The sequence below is a fragment of the Hibiscus syriacus genome, unplaced genomic scaffold (genome assembly GCF_006381635.1).
Source record: "Hibiscus syriacus cultivar Baekdansim isolate YM2019G1 unplaced genomic scaffold, ASM638163v2 tig00112131_pilon, whole genome shotgun sequence".
Classification (NCBI taxonomy): Eukaryota; Viridiplantae; Streptophyta; class Magnoliopsida; order Malvales; family Malvaceae; genus Hibiscus; species Hibiscus syriacus.
In genome coordinates, this window is record NW_024063261.1 from 1,391 (window position 1) to 21,132 (window position 19,742).

General features: G+C 39.2%; 1 long non-coding RNA gene across 1 annotated transcript; it reads right to left on the minus strand.

Moving 5' to 3' along the window:
- Nucleotides 1-17,870: 17,870 nt before the first annotated feature.
- LOC120174963 lies at nt 17,871-18,660 on the minus strand. Its single transcript, XR_005521212.1, has 3 exons — nt 18,282-18,660; nt 18,125-18,172; nt 17,871-17,934 (listed from the first exon to the last, which is right to left on the minus strand). It is a non-coding gene; the product is annotated as an uncharacterized LOC120174963 (long non-coding RNA).
- Nucleotides 18,661-19,742: the final 1,082 nt, after the last annotated feature.

Genomic DNA, 19,742 nt, shown 5'->3' on the forward strand with positions numbered 1-19,742 from the left:
AACATAGGGTCCTTCCCACTTGGCATCCATTTCCCTCGGAAATCTTTTTGAATGCAATATCCTGAGCACCAAATCTCCTTCGTGGATTTCTCGAGGGGCGAACTTTCTTATCATGTGCTCGTATCATCCGCTTCTGGTATATCTGACCGTGACAAATAGCCTTCAATCTCTTTTCTTCAATCAGATTCAATTGGTCATATCTGGCCTGTACCCATTCTGCCTCATTTAGCTTCACCTCTGATAAAACCCGGAGCGAGGAATTTCCACTTCAATAGGGGACAGCTTCCTCCCATAACTAGAGAAAACGGAGTTGCCCCATTAGACGTCCGTACAGAAGTTCGATAGGCAAAACAGAGCAAATGGCAACTTCTCATGCCAATCTTTATAAGTTTCAGTCATCTTCTCTATAAGCCTCTTAATATTCTTATTAGCCGCCTCCACTGCCCCATTCATCTTTGGGCGATAAACCGTGGAATTATGATGCTTTATTTTTGAATTGCTCACATACAGATTTCATCATTTGTTGTTAAGTTCAACGCATTGTCAGAGATAATTCTCTCTGGTAAGCCATATCGGCAGATGATTCCTTCTTCAAGAACCTACATATCGTTGACTGGGTAACACTTGCATAGGAAGCTGCTTCTACCCACTTGGTGAAGTAATCTATTGCTACCAGAATGAAGCGATGACCATTTGACGCTTTTGGAAAAATTTGCCCAATACATCCATGCCCCACATAGAAAACGCCACGGAGCTGTCATCACATGCAACGGATGAGGAGGGGTGTGCATTCTATCTCCATAAATCTGACACTTGTGACACTTTCGGCATAATTGATGCAATCAGTTTCCATAGTTGACCAATAATACCCAATCTCATATTTGTCTGGCCATTACATGCCCATTAGCATGGGTGCCACATATTCCTTCATGTACTTCTTCAAGAATCATTTTCGCTTCTTTATTGTCCACACACCTTAACAGACCTGATCCATGCTTTTCTTATATAAGATCTCACCATTAAGCACATACCCTGCTGCCATTCTTCTAATGGTCCTTTTGTCATTCTAGTTGCCTGTTCGGGGTAACTTTGATATCTTATATACTGGAGGATATCATAGTACCAAGGCCCTTCATCATCTTCTTCTTCAATGTCAAAGCAGTGGGCTGGATATTCATAAGCCTTCATCTCAATAGGCATCATATTTGAATGCTCGTTCATCTTAAAGGCCGCTGCCAAAGTAGCCAAGGCATCCGCCATTTGATTTTCTTCTCTGGGGAGGTAATTGAAAGTCACTTCTTCAATTCTTCAATAAGTCCCAGAACTAATTTACGATATTCCACAAGTTTGGGATCTTTGGTTCCCATTCACCTCTGAGTTGGTAATTACCAACGCTGAATCCCCATATACCTTCAACATTTTTGCTTTGAGTTCAATAGCTGCTCTAAGACCCATACACACAAGCCTCATATTCAGCCATATTGTTTGTACAATCAAATTGAGCCGACTGGTAAAAGGATAATGTTCTTCACTTGGTGAGACCAAGATTGCCCCAATCCCATGCCCCAAGGCGTTTGAAGCACCATCAAAGTTCATCTTCCAGTATTTACCGACAGAGCAATTGTTTTTCCTCCGAGATAGCCATTAAATCCTCATCCGGGAAATCGAAATTCAACTGTTCATATTCTTCTGAAGCCCTACTCGCAATGAATTCTGCTATGGCGCTCCCTTTAACTGCTTTCTGCTTACATACTGGATATCAAATTCGGACAACAGGATTTGCCACGGGCTAACCTTCCAGACAATGCAGGTACCCCATCAGATACTTTAAAGGGTCCAGCTTAGATATGAGCCAGGTGTATGATACAACATATACTGTCTAAGTCTTTGGTAGCCCACACTAAAGCGCAACACAATTTTTCAATTGGTGAGTATCTGGCCTCACACTCAGTGAACTTCTTACTGAGATAGTAGATAGCCCTCTCCCTCTTCTCAGTTTGATCATGTTGCCCCAACACGCATCCCATTGATTGTCATAAACGGACAAGTAAAGAATTAAAGGCTTTCCTGGATAGGTGGCGCTAGGATCGGAGTATTCGAAAGATATCTCTTTACTGCCTCAAAGCCTCTCGGCAATCTTCACTCCATTCTCCTGAATCATTCTTACGAAGAAGGCGGAATATGGGATCACATCTTTCGGTCAGCTGCGAGATAAACCGCGCGATGTAATTTAATCTCCCCAAAAATCCTCGAACCTCTTTCTGTGTTCTTGGGGCTGGCAAATCTTGAATGGCTTTTACTTTATCGGGATCTATTTCGATTCCCTTTCGGCTCACTACGAATCCTAACAGTTTTCCCGATGTCACCCCAAAAGTACATTATTTGGGTTAAGTTTTAGTTGGCACTTCTTTAATCTTTGAAAGAGCTTCCTCAAATTCTCGACATGTTCCTCCTCCGTCTTGGCTTTGACAATCATATCATCGACATAGACTTCATTTCTTTATGCATCATGTCATGAAACAACGTCACCATGGCCCTCTGATAGGTCGCCCCTGCATTCTTTAATCCAAATGGCATGACTTTATAGCAAAACGTCCCCCACATAGTGATAAACGTTGTTTTCTCCATATCTTCAGGGTACATTTTAATTTGATTATCCGGAGAAACCATCCATAAATGAGAATAAGGAATTTCCAGCAGTATTGTCCACTAACGTATCTATATGTGGCAAAGGAAAATTATCCTTTGGACTAGCTCTATTCAGATCTCTATAGTCGACACATTCGTACTTTCCCATCCTTCTTGGTACTGGGCAATATTTGCTACCACTCAGGATATTTGGCCACTGTGAGAAACCCAGCGTCAAATTGTTTCTTCACTTCTTTTTAATCTTGAGCAGCATCTCGGGTCTCATTCTTCTCAGTTTCTGTTGTACGGGCTTGCAATCAGGCTTTATTGGTAATTTATGGACAACCAATTCTGTATCCAGCCCTGGCATGTCCTCGTATGACCAAGCAAATACATCCTTGAACTCTTGAAGTAATTCTATCAAGCTTTGCCTCCCTTCAGTAGACAGGGTGGTACCAATCTTTATTTCCTTTCTATCCTCATCTGTACCCAGGTTCAAGATCTCTGTAAGCTCTTCGTGAGGCAGGATCTGCTCATCTTCCTGTTCCACCATCTTTAGTAATTCTGAGGGTGGTTCACATCCCTCATCCTCATCACAACCTTCGATTCCCCTTGACATATGGGCATCTCGAAATCAATCTCCGGGTCAGAGTCATTAGCATTCGTATTATTGATATCTGAGTTCCTGAAAGGATAACGAAAAAGAAGATATACATATATACATATATACATATGGGAGAATCTTTTCCATATAAACAAATAGAAAGAAATAATATAGTGTATATTCAAACAAAAATGCATGAGGAAGTGTTTGCCATTCGGGAATTAACAAAACACATCTTTTATTGAAAGCAAGTAAAAACACACAACTTAACCCTTTACATCAAATCACCTACTGTCCCAGGGTATGAACAATAGGGAAGAGTTCCAGTGTATTACTCTGCAAAGATTTGTAAACTACGGGCAATTCCTCCGCAGTCCAGTTGTTCAACACAAAGCCCAGTGGCGCAGGGTAGATGCCCATAGCTCTCATTTCTTTGAACTCCTCATCGGTTATGACATTAATGCCCAAGTCCTCCAAGGCATTCTCAACTATCCCTTTACTGCTTTCCAAAGTCCCTTGAAACATATATCCTCCTGATATGAAATGCTGCTCAATGGCGGGAATGTCATGGGCTCCCAGCTTGGGTCCTCACCAGTCAATCTTGCCTTTCTCAATTCCTGAATCTTCTTGATGCTTCTCATTTTTCTTTAAAGTTGGCTGATACCCTAAACCGAACCTGTCTCTTTTAGTTACAGGGTAGATTGGGCCCACCAGTCCTTGCAACCGACGTCCAAACCCTTTGCCAGTTTTGCTCCTCTTCCGAGAGTCAGCTTAAGCCCCATTTTGGTGCAGTTTGACAATCTAGGCTTCGGGATCTTCTTTCCTTCTGCCGCAAACATGGCATTGACGTATTCCAACGATCTGAAAGAACATTCAACAGCTTGCTCTTCCACTTCAACGTATGGAGCAGTAGTAGAAACCGAAGCAATAATGTCTTCCTCAGCATGAATGCATATAAGCCTCCCACCATTGCAAATTTTATCCTTTGGTGCAACGTTGACGGAACCGCACCGGCCTGATGAATCCAGGGCCTTCCCAATAAACAGTTGTATGTAGGCATGATGTCCATCACAAGAAACTCCACTTCGTATATCGCCGGGCCAATAGTCAAAGGGATATCAATCTTGCCTAGAACTTCTCTCTTCGTTCCATCAAAAGCTCGAACCACACTTTGACAGCTTCTCATCAGGTGCTGTCCACTGGCAATTTTTTCAGGGTCACCAAGGGCATCACATTTAACGCCGAACCGTTATCTATCAGTACTCTGGATAGAACATGCCCTTTGCACCTAACTGTGATGTGTAGGGCCTTATGATTGCCAATCATCCCAGAGGGGATCTCGTCTCAGAAAAAGATAAAAAATTATCAGCCTGGATGTTGGCAACTAGTCGGTCCAGCTTTTCTGTGGGTATCTCCTTCGGGACAAATGTTTGGTTTAAAACTTTTAACAGGGCGTTGCGATGAGCCTCTGAACTCAGAAGAAGTGATAGGACAGAAATACGGGCAGGCAGCTTGTGCAATTGCTCAACAATACTGTATTCACTATGTTTCAGAAATTTTAAAATTCCATCGCTTCATTCTCCGTTACTGGCTCATTGACGATGGGTTCATCTTCTCTTATCTGCACATCGATACTTTTCCTTTCTCGACAGCATCTTTTTCTCAGGTTCTTTGTGATAACATCTACCACTCCTGGTCATGTGTCCACTTCATCTACCTCTTCCTGTTGCTTTGTCACCTCTCCTATTTGACAAGTATATCTCCAGGGTACCTGTTTATTGTCTTTGTACAGGAACGGAGAGGGAGGTGTAATAATCACCTTTGGAGCTACCTTCACAGCCACTCGGTTCTTGGGAGTAATGACGAGGGGACAACTAGCACTATAGACCTCTTTGGATGATCCCTCAGAGGCGTAAACTTCCGCTTCTTCTTTCTCAGCCCCTTCTTTGAAGAACTCGATTTCCTTACTATCCATCATCTCTTGTACCAGCCCTAGAAATCAGAACACTGTTGTATACTGTGTTTTGTGCAGTATGGTAGTGGCACATCTCTTCGTTATTGAAATGTTCACGTGGCAGATTAGTCTTTAATAGTCCTACCTTGACCATTTGGCGCCACCCAAGACATGGGTGACATCACCTCCCTAACATTTTTACAGTCGTTTTCCTTTCTCTTCAGCGACTGCATTAATCTCGGCTCCTGCATGGTTTGGCAATGGATTCTGGGCTATGTTTGGCTGTTCACTGTCACCAAGTTGATGACGTTCTTCTTCTCAGAGCTTGGACGACCTTTTTGAAAGCGGGACAATTTTCAATAGAATGTCCGGAAACCCCTGCATGGTATTCGCACTTAGCACTAGCATCATACCACTTGGGATACGGGGGTTGTATAGGGTCCACATGATAAGGTGAGACTACATGTCGATCATATAATTCGTGGAATAACTCCTTATAAGTCTGGGAATCGGATCAAATTGAGGCCTCTCTCCTCGGATCTCTTGCCCCCTGCCTATTGTCAATTTGGGGTGATGCTACCGTTCCCTGTGGTCGGGATACTGTGATATTATGGGAATCATACTGCCTTATTTGTTGACTTCGTTTTCCTTCTTCCTCATCGGTTGTTTCTTGCTGGAATCTCCTCCCTCAAGCTTCCCGCTTTTGATCGCCATTTCAATCATTTCTCCCGCCGTAACTATATCAGCAAAACTTCGAGAAGGATTACCAACAAAATGTGAGAAAAATGGAGCCTTCAAGGTATTAACAAAAAGTAGGTTCGTTTCTTCCTCTACCAACGGTGGGTGGACTTGTACTGCTATCTCTCTCCACCTCTGAGCATATTGTCTGAAACTTTCACTATGCTTCTTCTCCATTGCTTGCAGCACCATTCTGTTAGGCCTGACGTCCTTCACATGTTATACTGGTCGAGAAAAGATTTGGCCAGGTCTTTCCATGTCCTGACATCAACTCTCCTTAGTTGATTATACCATCGCAATGCTGAGCCTACTAAGCTTTCCTGGAAACAGTGGATCAACAGCTGGTCGTCCCCTACGTAACCAGTCATTTTTCCTGCAGAACATTGTGATATGGGCAGAAGGGCATTGGGGTACCGTCGTATTTCTCGAAATCAGGAGTTTTGAACTTGGGAGGTAGGACCAGATCAGGAACTAAACTTAGTTCCTTAGCGTCGAGACCATACAAGCTGGTATCTTCTTCATAGCTTGTACTTCATTTGCTAGCTGCTTATATTGCTCCTGCAACAACTTGTTTTCGCTCTTCTTTGCTTCTTCATCAAGGTCCGGGACCTGGTGATATGGGCTTTCTTCGGGATGCGAACAAGATCCAGGTTGCGGATTCACTGCCATGCCGTCAGGATTTATGTGTACTTGGTATGGACAGATGTTCCTTGGATATCGGAGACTGTACCGGGGTAAACCCTGGGGGGTAAAGTGGTTCTTCACTTGTTTGCTCATGGGCCTTTCCGTGCTCTGGATTTCTCCCTCCCAGCATATTTGCCAACTTAGACAACATATCCTCTTGAGCCTTAAGCATATCTTCTTGCATTTTTCTCAGATCATCTTGCAACTGCAATTGAGTTCTTTCTATTTGAGCAATCTTATCATCCATGGCCTTCCTTGTGTTATAGTGATGCTTGAAATTTCCCAGTATTCTGTAATGTATCCCTTATTGTTAATTTTAATGCTTTGAGGATGAATGCAAATTATGTGAAGTGCGATAAAAATGCAATACAAAACTTAAATTGCAAATAAAATGCAAATGCATGCAGAAAGACATTGATTCATAAGACGCGATCAGTCTTAGAACAACTTTCATTTAGGACAAAAGCATCATCTTTACAAGAAAAGTCCACTACAGAAATGGCCTAGCTCTCATGTTCAGCTCTACTATCTGACTGACAAGCCAATCGACCCTCTTTCCTACGCCTGATGCTGGATTGGCATAGCTCTGGATGACTTTTGCTTGGAGGTCCATCTCTCCCAACTGCCTCGCAACGCCGCTTAACTGATTCATGGTCTCTCGGATCACGTGATTCACGTTTGTCTTCCAGTCTCTAAAGTGATCGTTTGAGTTTTGCCATTGCAGTCTGGTGCCTTGGACGGTGCGCTCGAGACCAGCGATTTGTGTCTGGCAGCTTCGTAAGGCAGCCTCTAAATCATGAATCTTCTTTTGCAAAGCAGCGTTCTCCTCGAGGCTAACCCTTTGATCCACTTGGCAACGCTGACTGTTTTCTGCAGATAAGGAACTTTCAAGCTGCATACGTAGGCACTGTACTCTTCATTCTTTGCCTTGGCTCGAGCTAACTCTTCCTCATGCCTTGATTCCATTTCGTGCATCTCTTGATTGAGTACCTCTATCCGTTCGTTCTTTGCTCCGCACCTCTGTATCCAGAGGAATACTTCATCCTGTTTGCCTTGGAGCACATTCTCCCGATGTTGCCTTTCTAATTTTAACTCTTCTTTGCTTTGCCTCTTCTCAGTTTCGAGCTCGTCGATTCTTTGCTTTCGAACCTCAAGTTCAAGTTGCATGTTATTTGCCTTCATTCTGAGTTCTTCAATATTAGCATGCAATTCTTCTTCTCGCTTCTTGCTCAAGGTGTACCTTTGTCTTAACTCTTTAGCCTCTGTCCTTTCGCTCTTCAGTGCCCTAACCCAGGACCTTCTCTCGGACTCAGTTCTTGATTTCTTTTCTTCTTCTCTGTCTCTAATTCTCTGACTCGGTGCTCTCTCTCGCTTTGACGTCTCTAACTCGACGATCCCTCTCAGCCCGGAGCTCTAACCGCCACTGCTCTGAAGTTCTCCCGAGGCCAGCAATTGCCCGTGCTCGACTCATCTTTTGGTAATCACTCTGTAAACTAGTGAGATTGGCCTCCACTTCATCCTTTCTCTTGCGCATAAGCTCAAACTGTGTATTATAGAATCCCCTATCGATGTCCAACATGAAATTCTTTTGTCTAAGGGCCTCACACTCCGCTTCCTTCCTGGCGATTTCCGCTTCGAATTCACTCTTCAGTATCTCCAACTTAGACGGTACGTATTTAAACTGTACTTCCAAAGGAATTGTTTGGTCGCGATCCGCCAACGGAAGGATATCATTCTTTCGCACCGCCCTCCATGCCACGTAATCTGGTGTCAGCATGATCTCAGCCGCTATGAAATCAGTTCTAAAGGTTGACTTCACGCCTCTGACATTGCACGAGCAGTCTTCTTGTAATGATCTCCACAGTACACAAATCCAGATGCCTTCAGACCGGATGTAGCTGGGACGAATTGGCGTGCCCCAAATTGCCTTAGTACCATCAGTGGCACATAACCTACTCCACCCCATAACCTAATAGAGTTACCCAATCGGAATCCCCGCATTTGTACAGCACATCCACAAAAGCTAACCAGGGGACGCGCCACACTATATCATGTTCCTGTAAATTTCTGAAGAGTGAAACCCAATCATTCCTGGTGAGATGCTCTGGCCACTCTTTAGTGAGGAAATCTTTTAAGGGTGAATAGGCCGTAGAAAACCGTCGACTATACTCTCGGTCAATTTTCCAGAAGTGACTGCGTATCCAAACAGTAAGCAGCTGGACACACCCGGTGAAGCGGATACTCAGCTCTTCTGCAACTGCTAAGTGCTGAATGTTTCAGCCAAAACCGCAGGAACAGGGTTTACCTTCCTTTCCAAACGCTCGAATAAATCGACCACTGCGGCTTCCACGTGATAAAGAACTTTCGGGAAAATCATCAAACCATAAATTCCCAAGGCGAACATCTCCATGCTTCTCGATATCGCTATGCTTGACGATAAGCTCCTTGAGGCATGACCAAGGGAAGCAATCGGACTCTCCCTTCTTTTGGATTCGATCAGCAACCCACTTCTCTCCCATCCCAGTGATCCTTGCGAGCTTGCTCTTAAAGGATTGGGTCCGTGAGGCTTTTGAGTAGATACGGTCCAAGTGTATCGTCTCGAAATGAAACAAGGAGGTGTATTCTTCTAACGTGGGAGTCATGTCTTCCTTGTTGAAAGTGAAGCAGCTATATGCGGGATTCCAAAACTGGACGAGAGCTTTGATTAGGGGTTCGTTTACTTTCACGTACAACAGAAGGGCGATGTCACCATACTTTTGCCAGAAAGAGTATTTCACCTCAGAATTCCAACTTTCCCAATTTCGCGTAACTCTTGCAAATCGTTTTGCTTTAGACTGACCGGAGCAACCTCTGGTAGTACTGATATGTAATCTTCAGTCAAACTGTCGCCTTTCTTCCTCTGAGTTTCCTCGGACCACGACCTCACTTCTGCGTTATCCACTTCCTTGTTATGAAAGCTCTTGTCCATTTTATGACCGCCTTCTACTTTTATGACCACCTTGTGAATCAACACCTTTCTTCATGAATGATGATGCAATGCAGCGGTAATAAATAAAACACAAACAAAAATAAAACTGTGTTAGTATACAATGAATAGTCAAAGAATAAACAAACAACATGAAGATAGAAATATATACATCCTAAACCTAATTCACATGGTATCTACCAACATGGCGTCTACCGAATCATGCTTTGGTAGATCCTACCCGACATGATATTTACCCACATGTTTTGTTACTCATAAAAAATCCTAACCGCATGGTATCTAATTCACATGCATATTTGAAAAATAAACCTAACCACATGATCTCTAGTTCGCATACTTTTTGCCAAAAAAAATGAATTCGAGGGAAAGTTAGAACGAGTTTCCCCTTTGTGTCTGCGGACAGAGATTAAACATAAGATGGGCAGAGTTTCAGTATTTCTAAAAGGGTCCTCGAATTGTCCTTTGCTGGTGCCCCCTTGGGCTTGCCAGACCCTCGATCCTCGCCCATTATAGGCTTAAAACGGATCAAGTTCAATTTCGAGAGGATACATTTCCCTATGTCCATGCGAGGAAACTCAATGTTTCACTCGTAAATAAGGCATGTACCCCAGAGGTTACTAGCTAAAGCCCGTGCGGAGAACAATAATTTTTCTCACGTAAGCGTAGCTTTCACCCCTACTTAACGGGACAGAGCACAATTAGAAGGCTCTAAATATCAAAATGGTTGTTGCGACTGTAAAGGAGAAACCCATAATCCTTTCCCTCGATCCAAGAAACACACAAACTAAAGTGAAGGTCAAAAAAACTGAAACATGTAAATCACACGTTAGTACAACTATTTATTTGTTAATTAAAACGCAAATTAAAATGCAAACAACAATTTAAAACAAATCAGGGATCAAAAATCAAATTAAAGTGAACTTACAACTTTCGTTTGCAAAGACAATTAATTAATCGACTATAGGCCTGACTCTCTAAAGGTCCCCAGCGGAGTCGCCAAGCTGTCGAAACGATTTTAAACGGCGTGGAAAGCGCGTTATTTTTAATTATTTTCTTTACGATTGATTTTAATTAAAAATAATACGATTTTAGAAAACCTCTCGTTTCGAAAAATTGGAAATTCCTTTACGATGAAAAAATAAGGTTCGAGGAGTCGCCACCAATCTTTGATTAGGGTGTGATTGGGCACCCAAAAACATTCTGTCATTTTAAATTAATTTTAATTAAAACGACAAGTAGGGTCTGCGTTATCAAAATCTGAGTTCGGGAGTCGATTACGTGTGGGAAGGATTAGCACCCCCACAACGCCCTAAATCGGTACCTAGTCGATTAATTAATTTCTTTGCAACGAATTTCACAAGTTCAAATTTGATTTAATTTTTGATCCCTTTAAACGACAAACATGCAAATTTGCAACATTCAAAGCAACAAAATAGATTTAATTTAAAAATTACCAAGTCATTAGAAAGATAAAGAATATTCGATTATTTAAAATATCGAGACCAGATCTTTAGTTCAGTTCTAACGACCTTTCTCGAAAAGTTTAAATAGTCGAATATTTCCTTTTCTTTCGCTCCCAAATTTTACAATGACATATCCAAATTTAATTAGGCGTTACTGACGGGACACCATTTTAATTTAAAATCGTCAAAACAACTTTCCTGTAAGTTAAGGAAAGCCATTCTGATAATTTTAGATTAAAAGGGCATTACCCTTAATTCCGATTATGCAATAATGTCAAGTTATGCATATGAGGATATCATGCAAAAATTATACAAAGTGATGTTAATGCAAAAAATAATTAAATATGCGATTAAAGTGAACGAATTCAGACATGCTCATAAAAATAAATTACACCTACGTGCGTATGAACAACATGCTTGAAATAATATATCCATGCATATATTTTAAAATAAATCTAAATTATCCTAACAATCATGCATAAAATATTAAAAGGACTAAAACATAAAAAATAAATAACAACAACCTTTTTCATAACATTTTCATTTCTGGGTACTGCAAACATAATATAACCAAAATATTGCATAGGATCAAATTGAAAGCTTCTCAAATTACATATCCAATGTATAACAATCACGAAAACAACCCTTGCATGATTCTGGACTGAAATGTAAAACGCTGGAAATTACGAGGCGAAATCAAAATATCAATAAAGCTCGGCTTAAGGATCAAAACGAAATGAAACAAAACTGGGATGGCCACGCTCACAATTAACCCCTCCCCAACAAAACGCGGGCGTTTTTGGATCTGCACAAAACTACGCCGTTTCACGGCCACCTAAACGACGCCGTTTTGGCGTTATAACAAACCAAATGGTAGATTTTTAACCCTAATCTCATTTCTTCTTCAGCCTCACCAAACCTGCCGTTTCACTCTCATCCTCTCTCTCTCTCGATTCTTCATCTGGTTCAACCGAGACCTCGCCCTCACCACTCAACGCCACCGGCTGGCCACCAGTCCTCGGTGGCCACCACTACCCGAGACCACCTAGACCAACTGGTCAACCCAAAACAAGCCTAAACTAGACAACCCCTCACCACTCTTCTCAAACTCCCTCTGCAACCCCGAAAACCAAAGCCTCCATCGCCAGAAAACTCAAAGATCTCCACGGCCGCCGTCTAAGACCGAGACAAACCCCTACCAGAAAACTTCAACCCCATCACGAGACTAACACTAGACTTCCCGAAAACCCCCTAACAGAACCTCTCAGCCGGCTTTACCCTCTAATACTTACAAAACCAACCTCTCTTCCTACAGACCTTAGACCTAGCTTTCTCTAAATCAAATCCCTCCTTCCTCGCCCAAACCCGGGTGAAACCAAAGAACAGAACAGAAGAGGAAATGACGGCTTACCCTGGTTACTCAACGGGTTAGGTCTTTCAAGCGACAGTGATGGCTCCAGGAAGGTAAAAGTTTTCACTTCTCTCTTTGGTTGTTTCGTTTTTGGGTCTATGGATTTTTTTGGGTTGCTGATGGATCTCAAAGATGATTATGGTTACTGCTTTTGGGGTTCTCTCTGTGTGTTTTTGTTGTTGTTGATTCCCGTTCTCTTCTTTTTCTCTGTTCTCTCCTGTTGCCGATGACCGAGAGAGACTGTTCCCCCCTCCTTTTTATGATCACCGTTCCTAAAAAGCCCTCTTTTCTTGCGTTTTTGTTTTGTTTTTGTCTTTGTGCTCTGTCTCTTGTTTGGTGTGCTTGCAGGTCACGGGTGCGAGCTGGTCACGAGTGCGAGCTGGTCACGGGCTTCAGGGAGGACTCTGTGAGTCTGCGCAGTCGGTGGAAGCTGACTGGTGGAGACGAACGGTCGACAGAGGCTCATTCTGGACGTGGAAGGCGGCGCTGGGCATAGGGCAAAAACCCTAATGGTCCTTTAATCTGGACCGTTGGATTAGGAGCAGATCCAACAGTCCAGGGTGAGCGGCGGCTGGAACCAGAAGCTGGAAACCCTAACGGGTTTTAGGGTTCTCTTATACTTGGCCTGTTTGGTCTGGCCCGTTTTAGTTGTAACTCTGGTGTAGGCCCTGTAATAGTAAAAATAAATATACTTAATCCATGTTATAAATTATTATTTTTTTTATTGCAATTTTATGCCATATATTTTCATGTTAATAACTAACAAATACCAAACTTATGCTAATAACCCTAATAACGATAATAGTAAAACCCAATTAAAATTAAATAACGCCCCGGACAAATCGAGCATCTACAGCAGTATAGTATAAGGGTAAGAAAATGTGTTATCAGAAATATTAATATTTTTTAATATTTTTGATAGATTAATACCTAAAATATTATGTTTTCTATCGAAAATATTAATATCGAAAATATTCATTTTAGGTAGCAAAATTAACATTTATGGTAGAAAAAAATAACATTTTAAGTAACGCTCTACAAAAAATATTAAAAATATTAACATTTTCAATAATATATTTCTTTAGTCTTATATTATGTTGTCGCATTGCCAACTACTCCAATTTCTTTTGTCATAGCATAGTTAATCAAAATCCCATCAAGAATGTATTGTCAATTACCTGTCGGTGCTCGAAATGTCTGGATTAAAGTTTTGGTTTAATGTAAAAATAATTGTCTAAAGTATTCTCAAATTAACTTTTAATACATAAAGTATTTTTTATTAAAAATAAGTGCATACGTTATACTTTTAGGTGTATGGATTGTAACGTTGTTAAATTTAATCGTTAAGTGAAACATGTCATGTATATAAATTTTTTATTTTTATTTAAATTAAAAAATTAAATTAAAAATTATTTTAAAAAACACCCAAAAATTTATAAAATTACCAAGAAAACCCAAAAAATCTTAAAACTCAAATTTTAATCCCTTAACACCTCCAGCTGCCACCAACATTGTCAATTGGTCGAACATCCAACGTTGTTCGACCGTACAACAATCCAACGACCAAAACCCCTTATTTTTCGATCGACCAAACACCCAACGGTTGTGTAAACACAAGATTTTCATGATCGATTGAAAGGGATTCTCCACCTGCGATTGTAGATTTTCGACTGCAATCACCGCATGAAGCATGGGGGTTCGAATCGATGGGGGTTTAGGCAGTTGCATATCGTCGGGGTTTCGATCGATTGGCGGTGTTTTGGTGACTGATGGTGGTAAGGAATTGAAATTAGAGTTTTTTTTTTCCTTATAAATTTAGAAAATATTGGGCTTTTTTAAAAAAAAAAGTTTATATGTCTGACACGTGTCAGATAACGGTGTTTTTTAACGATTGTTATAGCCTAGACATCTAAAAATAAACATCGGAAACGTTAGGTACCTAAAAGTGTAACAGAAAAACGTTATGCACATATTTTTAACGAAAAATTATTTAGACACCTAAAGTTAACTTTAAGTATATTTTAGATACTTATTTTTATATTAATTCTACAATCTTTAATTGAATTTAACGTGAAATAAATTTTATGATATCAATTCAGTAAAAAATAATAAACAAGTGAAATTTAATTACAATAAATTATTAAATAAAAGTAAAATAAATAAATCAAAATTTGTGGTAGTTATTTGTTTAATTTAATTCAATTTTGATTTAAATTGATTTTCAAGTCATTGATCCGGTTTTCAACAAAGAATCTACGTATTTTTGCAATTTATGGAGAACCATTAAATGGAAGTTGAAATTTCAACATGCTAATATGATCTCCCAATATGGGTGGGTTAACATGTTCTAAAACAGATACAATGTGGTTTTGAATTTGCCTCTTCAACTAAACCAACCCAATTACCTTAGATTTTGAGGTCTCCCAATTGCTCATCCACACGAATTAGCCCATTGAACCTCTAAATCTTCCCCTTTTCCTCCATAAAAACTTTGTGATTTTGCCAAAGGAATTATTATTACTTCATCATATATATCTTTTGCTAATCCTTCAACCTAAGCAAAACCCTCTATCATACCTTCTTCGTATATAATAAATATATGAAGAGAAAATCATTCACAACATTATTTCCTATATAAGACATAATTTCATGTAAATGATGAGATTAGGGTATGGTTTTCTTCTCATTTGAATGGCAAGTAAATGGAGAAAAAAGAGCACAATGATAAGTAAATGGAAATTAAAAGAAACTCAAAGGAGTCATTCATTAATTGGTTGAGTAGTCAATGATGTTATGTTGTTCTATTTTGTGGGTTCGAATCTTGGTATTTGTCTTCAAAATATAACGTCTCTGCGTAATAATAATAAAGAAAAAAACAAAGGAGAAATTTATGGCAAGCAACCACCACTTTTAAAAGGCCTTATAAAAGCCATTGTAAAGGTGCCCAAAGTTTTTTAACTCAAGCAAAGAGTGGATTTCTTCTCATTTGCTTCTTGCTTATCTTATCATCATTTTCCATTGGGCTCAAGAAAGAGCTCCCCATGGCCTTCTCGCCCTCTACATATCATTGTCTCCATCCCAACACTGAAAACCCTTGCTCGGATTCCAACTGCACAACGTTGCCCGTTGCCGCTCAAGTTGACGGGTCTAAAGCACTTGCAGGCAAGGTGTCATCGACACCGGATAAATCAGACCATGAAATGGGAGCTGGTGGAGTTGCTGGCATTGTTTTCGGTTTGACATTTGCAGTGCTTTTGGCAATGTGTGTTTATTATGTGCTGAATACCCGTCGATCTAATGCTAATCGAGCCAACATTGCTCAACCCATTGCCTGAATCTTTTTCTCTTCAAACATATCGAATTCTCAATGTACAATATAGGCCAAGCCTTGCTAATGATGGTGTAGCAGTTGGAATTAAGCTTATCTTTTACCTTTTTGTCTCTAATCTTTGGGGGGGGGGGGTTTCTCCAATCAGTTCTGCTTTATGGTATGTTTTACGATTGAATTACATAGTTGCATGATAGTGCTTCACATAACTGCTTGAGATTATGCCCATAATCATAGGACGCCTTAAGGTAAATGAAACATAAAGCTTATGTAATTCATAGTTACTACCTTAATTCAGAGACGATTTAATTATACATCATTGTCATGTTAAAAGTATAAGATAAGGTCTAGAAGTGAGACAACTACATAAATCACAGTTAAAGCCTATGCCCCGTAGTACTTGTAGCCAACTACTTCTTCATTCATTTGAAAAAGAATCCAAAAATTGCTTATCAGGTTTACATCTATCATTAAAACTGCTCGGATTTTAACTTCGATTATCGAAATTGAAACAATTTTATCCAAAAATTGTAATAATTTTGGTAATTTCATAATGCTTTGCGTAGTTGAAACAGATGGAAAGCTCACCACACAAACATACTCTTTGGTCAGAACTCTAAAGTACCTATTCTGCTGATCATTTCAAGTGTTACAAAGTTTATGGAGGGGAAAGTGAAGCACATGAAGAACAGTTTTACTTGAAGTGATCAATGTCCCAACCCCATTACCTTTTCCCTGTTACAAACATTAGACATTGGTTTTCTCCCCCTGTTCTGTTTATTTGGAACAGGACTCGCAATACCTTCACAATTTGGTCCCTCCTCTCCTGCACACGCATTTCAAAACTAACAGTGTTCTTCTAAATGAATTTTTTACAGCCAAGGTTTCGGATTATGGAACGTCGGAATTCAGACATTCTAGTTTTTGGCCCAGGGTACGCAAATCAACCCCTACCTATTGCTTACCTTGAACAAATAGGGCAAAAAATACCATACTTATGTCCGAAATCTAAGTCATTAAGGTTGTATTCATCAAAGAAATTTTAAGTACAAAGCGACGTGTATAGCTTTTTCAACACTTTGAAAACTTCCTTCTTATTTCAATCTAAAAGTTAATTCATTTCCTCACTTTCTCAAACATAAGTGTCAACGTTTCAAGCCTTCTAATTCAACCTAGCATTAATGCCCACTAAGAGAAGGCTCGATCTCAAGTTCTCTGATTCTACCAGGCTATAATATCGGCAAACATCTTTCCAGTCTTCGGCATAACATGCCAGTGCAATGTTAAGTTGAATTTTTTTCCACAGAGATTGTTTCCCTAGATAATGAAAGATCGAGGAAATAAGACAATTATTCCTCATTGCAAGAAAGCCACAATTAGTTTGTCTAAATTTGATGAACAAGAAGAAGCTACTTCATTTTAAGGAGCATACCTGATCAACAAACCTATACTTGTTTGAGGTGTGGATCCAAAATTTAGCATGCTCTTTGGCAGGTATTATAGCATCCCAAAGAGAGACATGCAAAACACCATGTCAAAAGAATCAATTAGTAGTGAATATATTTTCTGTTAATCCAAATACCGATAAATTTTATATGCTAATTGCGGTACTTTTAAATATCACAAGCAGAGCAGAGGATTGACAAGTATCATCACTTATGAAAACATAAATAGACTTGGCCTCAAAAAATGTGATCTGGGTTACCGGAAACACAAACAGGTAACAATGATTGGAATTTAACCCTACCTGATTCAAGGAATTCTTTGGGGTTTCATACTCAGCTGCTAAAAAAATGAAAACCTGTGATACAATATTTTAAATCAGCTTCAAATGTTTACAACAAAGAGCAACTGACTACAAAAGCAAACCCTAATCAAATAATCACTCCATCTACAATAGCATTGTTGGATTAAGAATATGAGTTTTAGGGATAAGAAAGGCATGACTCAATGAAAAAAAAAACATATTGAAATCCATTGTAGAAAAAAAAAACTGTCCCATGCATTTACTATAATTGAAGGAAATATCATAAAGTTCTAACAGAAGAAACCATAAAGATCTAGGAACAGCAAACCTGTTTTGTGTTCCAAGTAAACAACGACTGCAAATCAGCTGATACATTCATCGTTAGGCTGACCTACATGAGTCCAAAGCATTTACTTAGAATTGAACAACAATCACTAATTAAGTAATCAGAGGTGTGGGATAAAGTCCAGCGTATGGCTGAAAATAAGAGAACAATAACTAAACGAGCATATCAGTGAAATACACAACCAAGTAGTTCCTCTATCAAACACAATTAAACCCATGACTGCAAACAACATTACCTCTTCATGCCCTTGTGGCTGCTATTGGAACCAATTAATGTTCATAATCTACAATCACACCCAAAAAAAATATAAGAGATCAAAACACGAAACAATCCAAAAGGCGATTAAAAACACACTAATTATCCCAGGTACTTCTATATGAGCAAAGGTGGACCTGGATTTCTGCAGAGGGAGAGAGAGTGTTGAAGTTGTCCGAGAGAGACGTGATGGCGCACATTAGTGCCAGAATTGTCACGGAAAATGTTAGCAGGCCATTTAATCTGTACCCAAAAGAATGCATCCTTTCCTCTTACGTTACTCTGTTTTAATCCCACTGCTCCTCAGATTCAAGTTCAAGTTCAGTCCAGCAAAATTTTGTCCAATATTACTAAACAATCCCCAAAGACTTTATTGCAAGATTTCAAATTAATCCTCTATAAACCTACATTTTTAAGGGGACGCAAAAGGGGAAACCGACGTTAAGATCAAATTGACTAAGGTTTCATTTTGTGAATTGATTCAGAGAAAACGAATTGAGAGCAAAGTCGCCGAAGGTCAAGATCGACAAAAAAAGCCAATAAATAAACCGAAAAGGAACTAAAAGAATAAAATCCAGAAAAAAAATAGCAAAAATGAGATCACGAAGAACGATACATAATTATATTCAGGACATAAAAAACTGAAAATTAAAAGATGTTTTGCAATGAAAATTAAAGAAAAAGGAGCACGGGAGTACAAATCTGAACTGGGATTGAATCAAATAAGAGGATTAAGGATGTACGGAAAATTTTAGAAATGTAAACGACCTGTTTAATACAAGGTAAAAAAAAGACGTTATTAGTTTTGTTATTATTTAAATAATAAAATCGGTAAAATGTTATCAAAAATATTATTCTTTTTACTGGTTTTATTATTATTGGAATCTTTATCGGATTTGGTAAAATGCTACTGGTTTTATTATTTTTTCTATCGATTTTGTTATTATTTGATATTTTTTTCGAAAATATTAAAAAATTGATATTTTAAGTAAAAATAATAATATTTTAGATAAATTTTTACCGATTTTTTTATTTAAATAATAACAAAACCGATAATGTTTTATTTTAACCTTATATTAAAATGTCGTACTTAGAACTTTCCGGAAAATTTACCCGAAGTGAAGCGCGAGAAAATGCAAATTAAACCAGTTGGGAAATAAACTAATTGAGAAAAGAAGTGAGAGAATGGGGTTTTTATTATAACCACCTTTGGAATAACAGAGCGGAAATTATGAGTTACGAAACTTTGTTGGGGTTTAGTGAGAAATAAAACAAATAGGGTGGGTCAAAATATAAATAATCATAATAGAAGTCGGTTAATTGCGTTAAACATCTCAAAACTATGGGACAAATTTAAACTAATCCTAAACTTTTAAACTTATGTATCATTCCAACGGGTCAAATTTATTTTTTATTTTTATAAAATCCCCTAGTTTTATTAAGACAAGAAAATATCCATAATTGCAATGAATGTTTATAATCATAACTATAAACTTATCACTGAATTAAGATATTTTCATATCAGATTGACATAAAAAAATTGGCCATTTAAGATTAGAGTGACAAACAAATCATTCGGGTCAGGTCATTTTTAGGTC